A 12,666-nucleotide genomic window follows, 5' to 3' on the forward strand; every position below is an offset into this window, starting at 1 on the left:
TGTCATATAAAAAGATATTTATGGGATAAATATATCTTTTCTGGGTATTTTGGCCTTTGCTCAGACCTAGTTTTCCCTAAAAAATTTGCAAAATGGTTAGTATAAGTTGTGAAGGTTAGTTTGGACTACGAAGGCACAGAAGATATTAAGGGAACTTTCAAAACTTATAAGTCAAGGGAAACACAAAAAGACAACGCCATTGCATAAAAAAAGAAACAAATTAAAAACATTATATAGAAAACTGAAGACCGAGCCAGCTGAACCCGATTGGGGTGATCTCAAATTCTCAGGTAGGTACGCAGATCCTGCTTCATGAATGGTACTCCTTTCCTTGCTCTTGCTCATAAAATGCGGTGATGAGTTTTATTTCTTGATTTTACAATCGAGAAAGAGAGTACGAAAAAGTGTTAACAACAGTAGAAACATATCCGTGGTCATCTATGACACAGATATTCCATAACGGTCAACTAATTTGATGGTGCCCGTAAAACTTTCGAGGTATGACTTCAACTGTACAACTTAGACGCCTTGGTCCAATAGCTTCTTTGTAAACAGAAACTCTATAGCAAGGAAATCATGATAGAAAACGCAAGAATTGGAATAGCGTATCAACTATGAATTATACACTCCATATGCTGGCTCTGATGGCATGTTATTTCATATAAAGGGAAAATTCCCAATTTGAAAGCTGAAATGATCCAGTATGTCGTAAAGTTTTGTTCTTAAAAGGTTCTATATATGAAGCAGACTTTTGTGTCTATGGTATCCTTATTTCAAGTTGATGGGACAGATGCTTCAACATAGTCATCAAACAATAAATAGTGAGAAAAAAATTCTTGTTTAAGATCAGGCCGTACGGTCATAAAACTTTCGAGCACGATTATTGTTCTCAGACTCAGAAATCAACCAATCAAATTATCGGATTTGGTGTTTCGAGCACAAATTTGTACTGAGTAAAGTTTTATGACCGAGGGGCCTGAACATATCTCACTTATTGAAGAACAACAGTGACTTCTTTTCAATTTTGTGTATGACAACACAATTACCGAATATTCTTTCATGGATCAGTATTTAGTGTCATCGAAATACGCGGACAAATGGGTTTAAAAACAAACATGTATAGATGAGAAGCATCTAGGTAACTCAATGATGATTAAATAAATAGCCATAATCTTCTCAATCAACATTTTCAACAAGACATTATTATCTGATATATGTATTACAGACCTCATTGCATGATATCTCTAAGGAAAACATGCCATTAAATGTAACAGCAGAATTGATAATTCAAGACAATGATATAACATAAAAAATGATGTCTAATTCGCCTCTTCTTTACAAAGAACAAATCAATTACACAGTTTTTTTTTGCTTTTTCTAAAGGAATTTTATAATGCTATCCGTCTGAGGTCATTCGTGATCATTTAGTTCCTTACGTGTCTACGTATTAATACATCATTGGCTGTAAAATGTCTTTTTAAATACCTGACCAGAGAAATATAGAAATCATAAATCTACGTTGAATCATGTTGAGCCCTAAATAAATGCTTACGAAAAATTGAAAGACACACGAGAAAATTATAAATAATTTAAGCCTTGCTCAATAGAAACGTATGATGCGAAAAAAAACTGTGATTAAGCAACTCGATCCTTACTTCCACCACCACCACCACCATTATATTCTAATCTTTATCTTTTTCAATAAATTGATTTTGCCGTGAAGAAAAATTTCAATGAATATCTTATACTTGTTAAGGGTGTCGTCCGTTTCACTTTGTATTATAGTTTGTTTTAATTCTAGGACGGATATCTATCGACTTCTTTGAACAATTTTGAAATAAAACTTAAGGTAATTGTTAAATGAGGGTGAGGTTCTTGAATTTTTGCAATACTGTAACATTTATTGCACTATTGATTTTATAATACAAGTATTTCTTTGTTAAGAAATTAACAAATTTGTTTATTTTTTTTAACTTTTGATTGATGTTCAATCGGGATAATTTACTCGACAGCATAATTGTTTAATTTCAAAAGTTAAATATATATTTGCATACCAAAGAAAATTAATGTTAAATATTGTTGACCAGAGATGGGCTGTTTTATATTCTTAGATTATGTCATGTTAAAAAAGAAAAGGACTTTGCTTTGCAAAGTTCGAAAAATATTTCCTACTTCCCACCCAAAAATAAACTCAATATTGTGACCGATCTCTCGGTTATTCCTAGAAAGGATTTGGCTTTTCTTTTTATGTCCTTCTTATGATTAGTTATATGTCCCTCGTGTATTCAATTCGTTATACTATCTTAGCTTTGAAATTATCATTTGCGAAATGGTAAGAGGTTTTATGGAATAATTACCTCATTTTAAACTTTTGTAACGATATGAGCAACGCGACGGATGTCACATGTGGCACAGGAACTACTTACCCTTCCGAGGCAAATTAGTTCATCTCCAGATTTGGTAGGGATCGTATTGCTCAATCTTAAGTTGTTTATAAAGTGTTTTGTGAACTTGTTCGTTTTCCGTTTTTTTTCCAATGGCGTTGTGAGTTTTTCTTCGACATATGAATTTTGGATGTTCCCTTGGTATCTTCGGCCTCTTTTTCATATGCCCAATTTTTTTCAATCTTCTTTTGGATTCCATTTCAATTCTTTACCTTGATTTGTCTTCCTAATGGATTAATGAGAATTAAACATATCTGTAAACCACTGTTATCTCTAGTATATTACCAATATATGGCAAGGAAATGTGGCATGATTGCAAATGAAACAACTATAATCCAGAGTCAAATTAAGTAATTAAGTAGATGATGTAAGATGTAAGCCACAATATGTTACAATGTAATGTATGACCTTGGTATCAATCGATTTGTATTCATATTTAATCGGGAGACAGGTGTCTGCACAATATGCCAAGCTCTTTATCACCCCGATTCTATAAAACGGGTAAATAAAAAAAGAAACAATATATCCAAGAATTGTTTTCTTCAACTTAACCCAACTGTGTATTTATATACACAGATGTCGAGGATGTACCATGTGTTGCAGCAGGTGTACTTTGAATTGAGATAACTTAAGTGATAAACAAATCAGATGCGTTTTTGTTTTACATTTTCAGTCTAATTCTTGATATAAAATGTCAATCCTGGTATCTATTATGAATTTATTTACACCAACAACATTATTTCAGGAAATATTCTAGCTTTATAATATATGTAAGTTGCCATCAACTAAATTCGTATAATTTTGAATCTAAAATATTGAATTCTGTACCACCAAAAGGTGACTTGTTTTTAAAAACTAAATCCAGTGGCAAAGATCTACAATAAATTTTATGAAAACTTCTGTAAAATTGTTTGGACAGATCAGAAACCTGTAAATTTAGCGTTTTATGACAAATTCATCTTTATTGTTGCAAACATTTAAATGATAGGTGCAGAATCAGTGTACTGTTACTTGCAGTAATGTTATTTTCAGTGTTCTACATCTTGATTTAAATTGTACTGTGTATTTGGCAAACATAATAAAATTTTGACAATAATCATTTACTTATTGTCCAAGAATGCAAGACAATCGATTTAAATTCCTATTTTTGTAGGCCTTTGTTTGAATATAAGTTTTTTAGTACGCCCCTTTCTCATTTGTATTCTGAAATAAGTATCTTTGTTTACATTTAAAGGTTATGTGGTAGACACAAAATGAATATTCAAACTCATATGTCGGAAAGGAACAGACAATATCATTGCAAAAAAAACGACCAAAAACCAACTACAGACTGCAAACCGCAACATAGAAAACTAAAGACTGAGCAACACAAACCCCACCAAAAACGAGGCTGATCTCAGGTATTCCGGAAATGTAAGCAGATCAAAGATAAAAGTAAACGTATATCTTTAGCTTTATTACTTAGATGAATGCAGTATTCTGCTATTTTGCTCTTTACACCTTGATTAACCAATTTATTTTTGGAGCGCTTAGGACTGCTAAGTTATTATGTAGTTTAAAGATTTTGACTTTAATTGGCTCGCTTATATCGATTAAGATGATAAAGATGAAAGCAAAATAAACAATACGCTTGTAATTGTCGTTGAATAATCTCACAAAATGTTTTAACTGTTTTCAGTCTGACTGAAGTATATATTATCACAGTATTCCTAAATTTAGCTTGCTTCTTGAATTTAGCAGCTTTAACAAACCAGATTCGTTCATTTGAAATAAACTCTATTTACATATTTGCACCTCTTACCTAAAATAATTCACCAGAAAAACGGAATATTTGAAATCATTTTCTTTTAGTATAATTCATTGCTTCACATATCATAAAGATGTGTTTAACTGAATTACATGTTTCTACAAAATATGAAAGCATATTGATGCTATTTATTATTTGTCTGACAATAAAAAAACAGTTGTCTTGTTGTAAGTAAATTACTAATAGTCTAGGTAACGGTGCTGGTACTTGATTATCATTCAACGCTGAACATTGATGTGTATTTATGGAAAAATATATTATTGATCTTTTTTACCATACCGAAAACCGAAAACACAAAAAAAGCAGAAATAATTTAAGATCTCAAATGAGGATATGTGTGTGTTTTGATCTGAACATTCCATACCTCATAGTACCTAGTACATTTTTTTGTAGTAGCACTTTGCACTATATGCATATAAGCAGAATACAATGTGAGAATACGACACATTGACTGGCTTTAAGAATTCGATAGGTATTCGTCCCTAACAAAACGGACATAGACGATTGATAAATAACAAAGACAGTGTATCTGTTTACCCTTCCGGCGCACATGAAATCACCTCTGTTTTGCTAGAGTTTGTATTCTTAGTAATTGGTTTTCTATGTTGTGTTCGGTTTCTTTTCAATTGAGGAATTCTGATTCTCCATTTGGTATCTTCATCTTTCTATGTTTTTATCCTTATCCTATAGATTTAAAGGGAATCCGATATACATTGTCCAGTTAACATAATATGCTTGTCTTTTTTCATTGTAAATGAGTCACTTTACCTTTTCATTAAATTGCCAAAAATATATAATCTGACGGAAATGGTGTATGTTTCCATTCTTTTTTAACTTTGGTGGATAGTTGTCACAATGGCAATCATACCACATCTCCTTATTTTTATATTATTCATTTCAAAACAGTTGAGAATACCATTGACACAATTATTAGATATTAAATTGCCTGTTAAACATAAGGTAGAAATATTGTGTTCATCATAAGAATATCAACTTTAATGAACAGTGTTTTTCTTTAATATTTCAATACACGTGTTTAATCAAGATACATATTTGTTGCATGCATTCCAACGTGATTAATAAACCAACAATGCTCTCAGACAAGATTTACATGTTGTTTTTTTTTTTTCGGATGAAAAAATCTTTATCTTAATTCTATATTCAAAATTATCAAAATACACAAAATAAGGGCTTTTGTGCATGACGAATTTACTTGATGATTTCGACATATTATTTTACATTCTATCCGACAACTGTTTGTTTGTAGTATATGATTATACAGCAACTCATGGAAAACTTTTATATTTTTGAATGAATATGTGATATTTTTTAACTATTTTTTACTTTCAAATCTTAGAAATATTGAAATATGAAAAAAAAATGTCCTTGTTTTTTTTCAAAGATCACCACATTTACGGGACAGATTCCTAAAAGAGACAATGTATCCAAAAGAAGAAAAAAAAATGCAATACTTGGTGTAAAAGTGATTTTTAATCATTGATAAGACAACTATTTCTATGTAAATACTTGCTACAATTATCAGGAAAATACATTTAATTTTAAACCTGAAAAAATCGATCTGTTAACATCTTTAAAGTTGCCGATGGGCCTCTAAAATTGTACCACATGACCTACAAATTATATTTCATCCATCACCTAACCTGCATATACCAGTAACATGAGTAAGATTAAGTTGAAATGAAATAAACTCATAAAAGGAAAAAAGGGTAATCATAAAATTGCAATTATGTTATGTATTTAACGATTGAAAATGAAAACAATGTTAAGGTAAATACCGATAACGACAAATTTCAAGGATAATATTACTATGATTTGCTAAACATTAACCTGGCCAGTACATTTCATGAATATATATTTAGACTTTAAGAAAGAAAATACATTAAATAAGAATTATATTAAATCAAGAAGTGTTTCTGTTTTATTTGTCATTTTCATCCTTTAGTTGATAATAACAGGGACAAACATCTATCATTGAAGTCGCTCATAATGAAAGACTACATGTTCCATAGATGGTAAAAAGTGAAATAACAAAGATACCGAACTCCATGGAAAATTTAAAAGCGGAAAGTAAATTTCAGATATTATTTTCCCATTTTAGTTGGTAAATGAAGTGAAATTGAAAAAATAAAACAATATTAGCAAAACAAACGAAAAAAAAAAAACAAAAAAAAACGTATACAGTCAATATCGCATCGGATAGATTGTTGATACATCAACAAGTTTGTGCTCTTTACATTAAAAAATTAAATGATAAGCTAATCTATTAATATTCTTAAGAAGGCAACTCAAAGATTAAGTTTTTATCCATAGTATTTGGAAAGAATATTCGTCCATCATGGTGCTTGGGTAAGTCTTTTACGACAGATTTACTGAACGATAGCAACTCACATATACTCAGTATATATATATATATATATACAAGTCTAAATTGAAAACAACGTTCAAACCTATGATTGCGTTGGATAAAAACCGCAATTTTTATACGTGTGCATGCAAAACAAATTTCTTGTTAGAGGGGTCTAAATACAGCACAAACAACATTTTCCAAAAGACCAAAAAAGTGAAAAAGTATATTTAAACAAAACGCATTTGACTAACAGGTCGAACAACAAATGTTCTTAAACCCTGCTGACTGCCATTGGCGATTGCCAAAAAAACGGATCACCGATGTAATAAATGGATATTAATTATAAAATTTAATACTAAACAGAAAACAATAAACTTGCGGAAAAGATGGTTTACCGCAAACAAAAGGTGCAAAGGTTTTTGTACACCATATCCGGATTTCGACAATAAATGTCTCTTCAGTGATGTTAGGAATCGAAACGGTATTTGGAAAGCCATACAATTTAACTCAATTTAGGATAGACTCTTGAATTTTGAGGAGTCAAAATAGGATGAACGGATCATATAAACCCGAAGGCAAATATAATACTAGCCCAAACGAAAAAATATAAACAAGTCTAAATTGAAAACAACGTTCAAACCTATGATTGCGTTGGATAAAAACCGCAATTTTTATACGTGTGCATGCAAAACAAATTTCTTGTTAGAGGGGTCTAAATATAGCACAAACAACATTTTCCAAAAGACCAAAAAAGTGAAAAAGTATATTTAAACAAAACGCATTTGACTAACAGGTCGAACAACAAATGTTCTTAAACCCTGCTGACTGCCATTGGCGATTGCCAAATAAACGGATCACCGATGTAATAAATGGATCTTAATTATAAAATTTAATACTAAACAGAAAACAATAAACTTGCGGAAAAGATGGTATACCGCAAACAAAAGGTGCAAAGGCTTTTGTACACCATATCCGGATTTCGACAATAAATGTCTCTTCAGTGATGTTAGGAATCGAAACGGTATTTGGAAAGCCATACAATTTAACTCAATTTAGGATAGACTCTTGAATTTTGAGGAGTCAAAATAGGATGAACGGATCATATAAACCCGAAGGCAAATATAATACTAGCCCAAACGAAAAAATATAAACAAGTCTAAATTGAAAACAACGTTCAAACCTATGATTGCGTTGGATAAAAACCGCAATTTTTATACGTGTGCATGCAAAACAAATTTCTTGTTAGAGGGGTCTAAATACAGCACAAACAACATTTTCCAAAAGACCAAAAAAGTGAAAAAGTATATTTAAACAAAACGCATTTGACTAACAGGTCGAACAACAAATGTTCTTAAACCCTGCTGACTGCCATTGGCGATTGCCAAATAAACGGATCACCGATGTAATAAATGGATCTTAATTATAAAATTTAATACTAAACAGAAAACAATAAACTTGCGGAAAAGATGGTATACCGCAAACAAAAGGTGCAAAGGCTTTTGTACACCATATCCGGATTTCGACAATAAATGTCTCTTCAGTGATGTTAGGAATCGAAACGGTATTTGGAAAGCCATACAATTTAACTCAATTTAGGATAGACTCTTGAATTTTGAGGAGTCAAAATAGGATGAACGGATCATATAAACCCGAAGGCAAATATAATACTAGCCCAAACGAAAAAATATAAACAAGTCTAAATTGAAAACAACGTTCAAACCTATGATTGCGTTGGATAAAAACCGCAATTTTTATACGTGTGCATGCAAAACAAATTTCTTGTTAGAGGGGTCTAAATACAGCACAAACAACATTTTCCAAAAGACCAAAAAAGTGAAAAAGTATATTTAAACAAAACGCATTTGACTAACAGGTCGAACAACAAATGTTCTTAAACCCTGCTGACTGCCATTGGCGATTGCCAAATAAACGGATCACCGATGTAATAAATGGATCTTAATTATAAAATTTAATACTAAACAGAAAACAATAAACTTGCGGAAAAGATGGTATACCGCAAACAAAAGGTGCAAAGGCTTTTGTACACCATATCCGGATTTCGACAATAAATGTCTCTTCAGTGATGTTAGGAATCGAAACGGTATTTGGAAAGCCATACAATTTAACTCAATTTAGGATAGACTCTTGAATTTTGAGGAGTCAAAATAGGATGAACGGATCATATAAACCCGAAGGCAAATATAATACTAGCCCAAACGAAAAAATATAAACAAGTCTAAATTGAAAACAACGTTCAAACCTATGATTGCGTTGGATAAAAACCGCAATTTTTATACGTGTGCATGCAAAACAAATTTCTTGTTAGAGGGGTCTAAATACAGCACAAACAACATTTTCCAAAAGACCAAAAAAGTGAAAAAGTATATTTAAACAAAACGCATTTGACTAACAGGTCGAGATATATATATATATATATATATATATATATGAATGTAATGAGCTATATCCCCTTGACAAAAGGTTGGAAACAAACATGCACAGTTTGAACAAAGGACACAAAAAAAAAGCAATCGCAACACATAAAAAGAAATAAAAAATGTTTTTAATAAATGATAAACATCAAATGACGTTTTTAATGTGCATGATTGTGAACTTATTTTGTTTATTGCAAAAAGTATGAAAGAGTTCGTAACGGAGAAGGAATTGCTTGACTTCAAAGACAGCGAGTTAATCTTAGTTATATGGCTGTTTATGTAGATTTTACGTAAGTTTTTTGTTTTTTTTTTTCTCTGATGTTCTATTTTTCATGTTTTCTGTCCTTTGATTTCTTCTCTCTGGTATCTTATTTCGTGGACATTTTTGTTTTGTATTAATATTATCATTAATCTATGGACAAATACTGAATGTTTTCTATTATGCATTCTTCTTTGCCAGGGTCAGTTTTACCTGAAAAGAAGAATGTCTAAAGCAGGCTATCAATTATCATAAGTCGAATGATAAAAGGCAACACTACGAACATAACAGGAAAGACACAGCAACAAAAAACAGTACATAGAAATCTACACAGAAATTAAAGATTGGACACATGTTGAAATCAGATGTTTCTGGCATGTCGAAAACATTAACAGTTTCAGTAATACTCATATAACTCATAATGTTACTCATTGTAAAACCGACATGATTTTAAAATATCGTTCTATGGTGACATTATGATGGAAAAGAGGACAGCATTGTTGCTACGAAACATATAACACCATGTAACACCTCCATGGTGTGGAATGTCTAATCCATTTGAAGATACATATTCTTTATAGATATACAACTAGAATTATGCTTCATAATAATTGAAAGTTGATATAAAATAAACTTTTTTATTATAAAGTTAGTACCTGATCCTTCCCCTGTCAAGAGTAACATCAATATATAAAAGTCAGCCCTCAGGCACTTTTAACCACAAATATTTTTGTCAATTTGTTAAGAGTCCCTTTTCGTCGTATAGCGCATTAAGTATTCAGGTTATTATAATAATTATTATATTCTTGAATTCAAAATTAAACGTTATGGTATGAGCGTTCCTGATTAAGATTAATTACGAAAAGCGTTACGGACTAACTGAATTTATAAAGTATTATTTCCATTCACTAACTGTTCTTGTGGTATCCCCTTTTTGCAAGTTCTGTGATTAGAATCGATTAAAAAACATAATTAAATCTCATTATAGTCATCTAACTTCCTATGAGAAGACTTAATCTATAAAGTCGAAGTTTAATTCAAATACAAATGTTAGCGTCTTTGCATTTTTCTTAAAATGCCTTTGTTGGAAAACTGACTCAATCGAATAGAACTAGTCACCAAGATGAGAAGCACAGTTTGTTCGCACCAGAATGCCGAATGTCTATTAAAAAAAAAAATCTAAACTCAATTTTCAATGATAAATGAACTTATCTCAAATGAGATCGGCATTTATTTGTTTTTTTACTATACTATATATAAATAAATGTAAATATAACGTAAATGAAGGCGCAGTAGTTTTCCAATGTTCAAATCTCAAGGTAACAAGCAAACAAATGAGGGAATCGCATGTACTTCGAATGAAGCGAGACCGGGTGCTTCGACAGAGTAAACGTCTCCTGCTATGTATGCATCATCCGCCATATAAATTAACATTCAGTCCAAATTTAACAATCAAGAGTAGGATACAATCGGTAAAATTACACATCATGCGACTATATTGGATCTTAGACCGCGAAAAAATGTCGCTAGTCAGTTGATAAGATTAATGATCATAAAAGAGAGGCAAAAGATACCAAAGGGACATTAAAACCTATAAGTCGAAAATAAACTGACAACGCCATGACAAAAATAGAAAAAGACCAAAAGACAAACAACAGTTTACATAACACAATATAGACAACTAAAGGCTGAGCAACAAAACCGCACTAAAAACCGAAGGTGAACGTTACAAAAACAGTAAAAACATCTGAAGGTTAACATACAGTCTTCCACGATGATTTTATGTATGCAAATGCTGTAATCGACTCGACAAGACTTTTTTTCTAATTTTCGAAGGTCTTAGTCGTCTAAATCTTTTCAGCTTATTTGCCATGACCTTTGTCATCTAGATTTTTTTTCCATATGCCAAGGTTTAATCGTCTAGACTTTCAACTATATTACGTTGTTATTGTTAATTTTTTAGTTGCAAACTGCCAAGATGTTAGTCGAGGTACGAAAACTTGAAATAAAAATAGATTTTACTAATGTTCAGCATGCTAAACAAGAAGAAAACTACAAAAACAGAAAGAAAGACAAAAATAGAATCGTAACATAAACAAACAAGCCACCCGAATATGAAATAAGACAACTTGAATTTAAAGGGTTTCCTTGATGAGACAAAATATCAGACAAAAACACTACACGGGTAAAGTTGAAAAAAGCATAATAAAAATTAAGGCATATCAAAAATGTTTGGTTATCAGTACATAAGGTATCAAGCTAAGCATATCTTAATTATGATATCAAATTACTCCAGTCCTATTTTCTAATATCCGCTGCTAATCAATTTGATATATATAGGTTGTCATGTAAAAATAAGTAGTAATAATACCTCTTTATCGAACTCCAAAATGTCAATATATATACACGCTAATTCATCCTGCTTGAGAAGAATTCACCATAGTGTGGGAGAATAGTATATTAAATTATAAGTTGTAATTGGCTTTGAATTGGCTTTCAGAAACTGAAAATATTCTTTATCGGTACTTTGTGTCTTTAGTCTTTATGCTAGTAGTTGTTTTCATTTCCAACTAATGTCTAATGTCTATAGTTTGTTTTCATGTTGTGTTTTACACCACTGTCCCAGGTTTGGAGAGGATTGACCGTTCGTAAACATGTCTTACCCCGCCACATTCTTTATGTGCTTGTTCCAAGTCAGGAGCATGTACTTCAGTCATTAGCGTTAGTTGCTGGGTGTCATATTTTTTTTAAAATGTAGTCATAAATCAAGCCGTTTGTTTTGTTTGAATTGTTTTACATTTTGTCATGTAGGGGCCCCTCATAGTTTAGTATACAACATGGGTTTTGCTTATGTTGAAGGCCGCACGATGACATTTACATCCATGTCATTTGTTCTCTGATGGATAGTTGTCTTATTGGCAATCATACCACTTCTCCTTATTTTATATAAATTCTGATTATTGTCAGTCGGTAATTAGTGCTACTATTGATTGGAAAATAAAGAAAAGATAAAAATAAAATTATAACACAAGTCCACAACCATGTTCTTTTTCAAAGTGTAGTTTTTTTCACTATGATATTTTATAAATTATATATCATGATTAATAAGACATCCAAAATACCGAAGAAACATATCCATGATCACTAAAAGAGAATATTAGTATAAAACATGCGATATAAATTACAATACAATAGTACGGTAATAAAACCACAAAGACAACAATAGGTAGAAACTATAAAAAAAAAATCTTCGATCTATTTTGCTAGGTTCAATCCACCATTTTTTCTTAAAATGTCCTGTACCATGTCAGGAATATGGCAGTTGTTATCAAACAATTCGTTTCTATGTATGT

The sequence above is a fragment of the Mytilus californianus genome, unplaced genomic scaffold (assembly GCF_021869535.1).
Source record: "Mytilus californianus isolate M0D057914Y unplaced genomic scaffold, xbMytCali1.0.p SCAF_2, whole genome shotgun sequence".
In the NCBI taxonomy this organism is placed as follows: Eukaryota; Metazoa; Mollusca; class Bivalvia; order Mytilida; family Mytilidae; genus Mytilus; species Mytilus californianus.